Consider the following 7,724-nt stretch of genomic DNA (forward strand, 5'->3'; position numbering starts at 1 on the left):
AGGAATCACGGATGCATTTAGCATATGCATCAAGCCCTTTAAACCCCTATGTCGCCAAAGAGGACGAGTAAGCTCTCGTGAGGGTTTCCTAAGAGGTTTAACCCACAACTCTCGGCAAAAACCATGGCAAGGCAACAAAAGGAAAAAGGAAAAAGGAAAAGGAACACTAAGAGAAAAAGCGAAACACAAGCTCATGTATGGACAAGAAATAAGGACGAGTACTAATGAATGCAAACCTTTCTAAATGGAAAAATGTATGCACGTTCCAAGATGTCAATGGTTGATTGAAACATAACACATGCTAAGTATAGAGAACTACTTAGGACTCAATCCACCCTAGCCCCAACCAATCGGGCCACGTTCTCTCCACTAGCTTCAAATCAACCCTTTAACTAGCTTCTCAAGATTCCACGAAGGAACCGGAAAAAGATAAAGAAATGAAAAACTTTGAGAAGGTAATCCCGGCGTCTCAACTATGCATACTCTTTCCATAGGTTTGAAGTCTATCTCCCTCCACCGTTCTTTTGACCTAAACCACTAGAGTCTAAGGGTCTTTTATTGGTTGTAACGTAAGGCTGAGGGTTAAGGCGGGGTAAAAATTTAAAATTTGGTGATAATTCCTAAGTGAAGCAAAAAGTGCGGCCGACACTCAAAAATAACTCAAGAATTCACTAAATATCAAGCAAAAATACCACTAATGCCATTCCCCCAAGCTTATTCAACACAAACACACAATATCCCCCCCCCCCCCAAGCTTGAACAAAGCATTGTCCTCAATGCTTAAACTAAGGAAGAAAATGAAACCATCTAAAATATTTTTGTTGTTTTTGTTTCTTTTCCAATTTTTTTTTCTCTTTTTTTTTTTTTAACTTTATTCATTGTCCTTGCCTTTTTTAATTTTGGACGGCTTTTTCTTGAAACTTCACTTGATTTTCATAAATTTGCATATTTCTTTACAACTCAACTCTAACCAAATCTCAAAGTGCTTCTTGTTTATAATCAACAACTCAAAACTTAAACCTCACATGCCAATGCTTCACTAACTAAAAGGTAGGTAAACATAGGCCATTAGGTTTGTAATGTGGTTTAAACAAGAGCGGGAAACATAAGGCTCAAATTGGTTAGCAAGTAGGTTTATGCAAAATAGAAAATCAAATTTGTAACAAAACAAAAAGAAGATAAAGAAAAAAAATGAGAAAGAAGTGCCCTTTTCCTCCCCTAGAGTGCTTCGGTCACGATCTTGGGAGCTATAAGTCAAAACAAGGATCAAGACATGCATAGCTAAGGATCCAAATGCGCCACACAACAAAGTGATGAAGGCTAAAACAATGTTACCTCACACGGGATTATAACTAAGCAAATACCAAGTAAGGGTGCCAAATCCACTATAAAGAGCAACACCATCTTACCACATACCCGTGAACTAGGGCTTCATGGATTCCTCAAAGTTCTTAACCCGGCTACCTTAGCATGTAATATCCTAGAGTCAACCAATGACACTCTCAAATCGTGCACACATTAACCACTTAGGAAGAAAGGCATTCAAGAGTAAACAAATCCAAAAGATATAATGTCCAATTAAGAACAAACAAAACACAATTTTGCAAAACTTGCCTTGAAGTAAACAAAAATCTTTTTGGATTTTCCAAAAGCATGAAAAACGTGGAAATGCATATACTCACGTGCATGGCATATATGAATCAACATCCCACCAAACATGATAGAATACCCTCCCCCAAGCTTGAAAGAAACCAAGCTTTCAAATCATAAACAATGAAACCAAGGAGGGGAATACAAGGACAAATTAATCCAACATTACCAACACATGATCTTCAAGTCACAATAAGTAAGAGAGAGAGGGAAAAGAAGGATATTACCGGATATGGGATAAATGCAAAATCACACAAAAAAAAAAAACCCGAAATAACCTCATATGAGCCATAATCTCTACAAATAAGGCTTGAATTCCACATGATAGGTAAGTTGAGGCGCATTTCCTTGATTCTTGATCATCACCAATGCGCAAGAGTATATCAAGTTGTATACCTATCAAGGAACACAAACACGTCCATGTGAGAAAATCTAATCTAAAAACAAAAGAAAATGAAAGTTATAAAACACGGGTTACTTCCCGCAAAGGCTTGTTTAACGTCCAAGCGAGACCGCTCTAGGAAATAATAATTCAACGCACGCAAGAGCTTGTCAAATGCACTACTACACATTTCATGGGGGTGTAAATAGGCAAATGACGGAATAAGAACGTGCAACAAAATCATTGCACGCAAGTGAAGAGGGAGATGCCAAAAGAAAGAAGAAGAAGGATCGAAAGGAAACTCAAGAAAGTAAGAAGTAGAAGAAGGAAAAGAATAGTGGAAAGAAAAGGAAAAAGGCAAATCCTCATCACATAATTTTTGGTTGACAAAATTCCTCTCTTCCTCAATGATGATAGAATGAGGGACATGAAAATCATCCATAGAGGGCGGCTTCCCAATAGGTTGTTTGAGATAGGAAGGGAGAGAAGTAGGGTAAGGAAGGATGTGGTCGAACCTTAGAGAAAAAGGGGTATGAGAAACGGGAAAAGGGGTAGCTACTCCCTCAACACAAGGTCTCACAACGCCAATGAGGGCATGAAAATCAATCATAGCATCCTCAAATGAAGGGCACTCACGATCTACACCTCCCTCAAGCTCAAAAACTCCAAGGGAGTCAACCTTATCCTCCTTTTCACCACAATAGACAACCTTTCCTTCAACTATCTCAAAACCCAAGGTCTCAAAATCGTGCATGAATGGAGGTAGATTCATCTCAAACTCATCTAAGTCCCAAGAAGCGTTCTCGAAGAAATCATCCAATAATCTATAAGTCCTCATATGACTCTCGAAAAATATGTGGGACATTACCTCAAAAGAGTCTATATACTCATAGATTGAAGGGTCACAAACATACACTTGAGACTCATCAAGATGGGAAGAAGGATTAGGATTTTCAAAATCAACACTCTTTTCATTTTCAACTCCTTCACCATCACTCGAATGCTCTCTAATGGGATCCTCACTCATATGGGGAAGAGAAGAAGAAGGAAGGGCATTTTCTTGAGAGTTGGCTAGTTGGAGAATTTGGCTCTCAAGCATCTTCATTCTAACTTCCGTCTCCCTATTCTCAACTTTCCTCATCTCGTTATACTTCTCCATCATCTCCATTATCTTCATTATCTTCTCTTCCTTCAAACTTTCTATAGAATTACCCTCATAAAATGACTCATTAGAAGCATAAGGGAAATCATTTGAAGCCATGTAAGAACAAGAAAATGAGGAGGGAGGATCATTCACATTATAAACATGAGCAACATCATATTGGGGAGAGGGGGTATAATCAAGCAAATGAGATTCATCATCAACAATAGGAGATAGAGTGTTGAAATCACTTGTGCTAGGTTCACAAATAGGATCACAAGACAAATCATGGGGATTCATGCCACTAATAAAACTATTATCACATTGAGAATCAAAATTAGCAACATTACATGCCCTATTGCGTACTTCCTTAGAAAACCGTACAAAAAAGCTCCAAGCACTATGAACCGATAATGCTTGAAATTCGCCATTAAACCTACTTTCAACTTCATATCTCGTTTGTTCATTCATGCCATAGTAACAAATCTCACAAGCTTCACAAGGATTACAACCATTATAGTTCAAAAACCCCTCAAGTCTATGGAAGTAGACACAAAAAGGCTCATCATCATATTGAGGAAAAGAAAAATGTGTCATTTTTCAAAAACAAAACAAAGAGAACAAAAATAAATCAAAAGAAATATATACAATGGACTAGTCTCAAAAAGATAACATAACGGTAATGGAAGTCGTTCCCCGGCAACGGCGCCAATTTGACAAGGGAATAAACGCGTCGTCAATTGTCTATCCCTAGATCAAATACAATTTATACAACCTAAACAAACCTAATACGAGTATAAGGCAAGCATAGGGGTCGAACCACAGAGAACGGTAAACACCACCAAATGTTATCGACAATTAAGCTAGTCCGGAATAGGAGATAAATAAACTAAAGTCTAAAGATGCTAAAACAAGAAATAAAACATTAAGGCACCAAGGGAAATGGGTAGGTGAAGTTGACGCTTGACCATACAATAACAAAGTAGCATATCAATGGTAAACTAAACATGCATGAATACCGAAGTAAAGGGTCCAATCTAGCCGCCTTCCGGGGTCAATTGGCTTCTCCTAACATAGCCTCTATGTTTCCACATTAGAACCATATACTAGGAGGTACTATTAAATAACAATCGATAGTAATGAATCTCAACTAAGTCAACTTCCGTTACTTGTTAGTAAAGACTCATCTTTGATCAACTAACAATGTGCACTTGCAAGAAAGACCAAAGAATATCAAGCATGCAAAGACTTTAATCACCATTAACATAACCCCAACATTAAAAGCATGAACAATTAGCAACTACACCATCCCTACACCCTTGGCTAGATGACTACTCACAAATCATGTTGAAAACAATATCAATCATCAAATCAATAAGCATCAACATGATTAATAAGCAAAGAAGAAAAATAAAAGCAAATAAACAAAATCAAGAACAAAGGTAAAGAGAAAGAGTAAGAAATTGCTCATTAATTGAAGATGAAGGTCTACAAAGGATTGAACAAGCTCCTTCTTCAAAATCCAAGTTCATTAATGAAGAAAACCTCACTTTCTCTCTCTACCAATGAAGACTAACCCTAACCTAACCTAAAACTAAAACTAATTAGAGAGAAGAATAGATAGTTCTTTCCCTCCCCTTTAATTACCCCAAAAAATGGGTATTTATACTAACTTAATAAAACTAGGAAAAATAGAAAAATAAAAGAAGGAAATAAAAAAAGAAAGAAAAGGAAATAAAATGAAAATAAAAAAGAAAAGAAATAAAATAGAAAAGAAATAAGAAAAGGAAAAGGAAAAGAAATAAAAATAAAAGAAAAAGAAAAACAAACTCATAAATCCCCCAAAAACCATCAGACCCCGATTTCCCCTTCCATTCGATCTTGGCTGCTCTCAATTCATCATCAACCATCAGCAAGCAATCATCTTAATCACCACCGTTCATCTTCATTAAAACCCATGTGTGAAGCTCGTGGAGTGGTTCGATCGAACCGGTGGTTGGTTCGACCGAACTACGGGGTTGGTTCGGTCGAACCAAGGGTATGTTCGACCACTCCTCTTCGAATAACAAAACCCCCAAAGTCTCTCACTCGAAGTTCGGTCGAACCACCAACGGTATGCTCGAACTTGATTGATTTTCAATTTGTTCTGATTTTTGCTGTAATTGATGATGGTGCTTGTGTGAATTGGTGGTTTGATGTGGCACAAATTGCTGTTGCTGGTGTTGTAAAGTGGGGAGGCAGCGTTGCTGCTGTAATTGGAGTTGTTGTGGGGATGCGCTGTGGGTGTATGGCGTGGCAATTGTGGTGGTTTTGGCAGTGGTTGGTGCTGGTGTGTGTGGTGTTGCTGTTGATTGTTGTTGTTGTTGCGAGTGGAAATAGAGGAAGGTGGCGGAGGTTGGTTGCGCAATGTTGCTGCTTTTGGTGCTAATGGAGGTGCGCTGGTGGTTTGCGATGTTGGGGTTTGGTAGGCTGCTGTGTGCGTGAGGGAGCAGGGGAGTTAATTGGTTGTGTGTGGTGTTGTGTGTGGTGTTAGCAGCTGGCGGGCTGTGGTTTTTGATTGGTGGCAGCAGGGGAGAAGTAGAGGAGGTTGGCTGAGAGGCTGCTGTGGTTGATGTGGTGGAGGATAAGGGAGGTGGGGTAAAGGTTAAGGGGCAGTAGCAAGGTAGCACAACACAGTTTGCTTGGCTCAAAATTTGTGCCTCGAACCTCGGACTTCGAACTTGATTTGAACATGGAAATCGAGCGTCAACCCGAACACACCTACAAACACGAGCAAGATTGAGGAGAGAATTGGGACAAAGAATAAAATAAAGTAAAATGAAAATAAACAAAGGACGAAATAAAATAAAACCACGACAAATAAAATAAAATAAATAAAATAGAAATAAATAAAATAAAATAGAAAATAAGAGACATAAAACTAAACTAATAAAAATAAAACAAAAACTATACAAGCAAATAAAGTAAAATAAAATACGAAAATAAACTAAAGCTAATAAAATAAAGAAAATAAACTAAAACTCTCCAAAATTACCAAATAAACAAGAAACTTTATTAAAGAGAAAACAAGAGAAAGAAAGGGAAAATAAGATAAAATAAACACGAAAATGACTCTAAAACTACTCCCTAAGAGTGACATAAATGTCACTCATTAATGAGCAATCTCTTACTCTCTGTCCTCTTTTTTTATTTGTTTTATTTTGATTATTATTTTAGTTGTTGGTATTGCTTGTTAATCATGTTTATTCTTGATTGTTTGTTAATTAATCTTGTTATTAGCATGATTAGTGAGTAATTTCCCCATTAAGGGAATGGTTGTGGTGTAGTTGGACCTTGAGCATGTTCTAGGGTTTAGAATTGATTTATTTGTAATTAAAGTCTTTATATGCTTGATATTCTTTAATCTTCTTGCAAGTGCACATTGTTGGTTGATTAAAGGTGAATCTTTGTTAACAAGAAATGGAAGTTGACTTAGTTAAGGTTCATTACTATCGATTGTTATTTAATAGTACCTCCTAGTATATGGTTCTAATGTGGAAACATAGAGGCTATGTTAGGAGAAGCCAATTGACCCCGGAAGGCGGCTAGACTGGATCCTTTATTTCGATATTCGAGCATGTTTAGTTCATAATTAATTCAATTTCTATGCCTTTGTTTATGTTCAAGTGAATGCTATACCTAAACCATTTTCCTTAATGTTTTTTTTCTTGTTTTAGCATCTTTAGACTTTAGTTTATTTATCCCCTATTCCTGACTAGCTTAATTGTCAATAACATTTGGTGGTGTTTATCCGTTCTCTGTGGTTCGACCCCTATGCTTGCCTTATACTCGTATTAGGTTTGTTTAGGTTGTATAAATTGTATTTGATCTAGGGATAGAAAATTGACGATGCGTTTATTCCCTTGTCAACAACACCGGCGAATGATTTTGAAATAAGACCGGCCATGATTACTTTGATAGAACAGAGGCAATTTAGTGGAGCCAAGAGTGAAAGCCCGTTGAATCACCTAAAGGAATTTGAGAAGTATTGTAATACTATCAAGGTGAACGGAATTTCTCAAGAGTTCATTCGGCTAAAGTTGTTTCCCTTTTCTCTTATTAGTCGTGCCTTAGAGTGGTTGGATAAGGAGGTTAAACCCAATTCCCTTAGGACGTGGGATGAAGTCACAAAGGTTAACTTGTCTCGCTTTTAACCACAAAAGAAGACGGCGGAGGCTAGAGCCTTGATCCAAGGATTCAAACAAAGGCCTAATGAGAATCTCTATGAAGCATGGTAGAGGTACAAGGAGTACCAAAGAGAGTGCCCACATCATGGAATTCCTACCTATCAAGTGATACAAATTTTCTATGGAGGCTTGAGTGCCCAAGGCAAGTCATACCTAGATGGAGGAGCCGGAGGTCCTATAATGAATAGGAAGGAAGAAGAGGTAGTTGACATAATTGAGGATGTGGTGAGATACTATAGAGATTGGCAAGAAGGAGAGAGGGAGTCTACGAGCAAGAGTGGCTTGACAGTTTATTCGATGGATCATCTCAACGTGATTAACAACT

General features: G+C 37.6%; 1 non-coding gene across 1 annotated transcript; it reads right to left on the reverse strand.

Annotated features, from left to right (window-relative positions):
* Nucleotides 1-7,385: 7,385 nt before the first annotated feature.
* Nucleotides 7,386-7,491, reverse strand: LOC145641142 (small nucleolar RNA R71). The gene has a single exon (XR_014115208.1). It is a non-coding gene; the product is annotated as a small nucleolar RNA R71 (small nucleolar RNA).
* Between the last annotated feature and the right edge of the window lie 233 nt (nucleotides 7,492-7,724).

This window comes from Chenopodium album, chromosome 7 (assembly GCF_948465745.1).
Source record: "Chenopodium album chromosome 7, dcCheAlbu1.1, whole genome shotgun sequence".
In the NCBI taxonomy this organism is placed as follows: Eukaryota; Viridiplantae; Streptophyta; class Magnoliopsida; order Caryophyllales; family Amaranthaceae; genus Chenopodium; species Chenopodium album.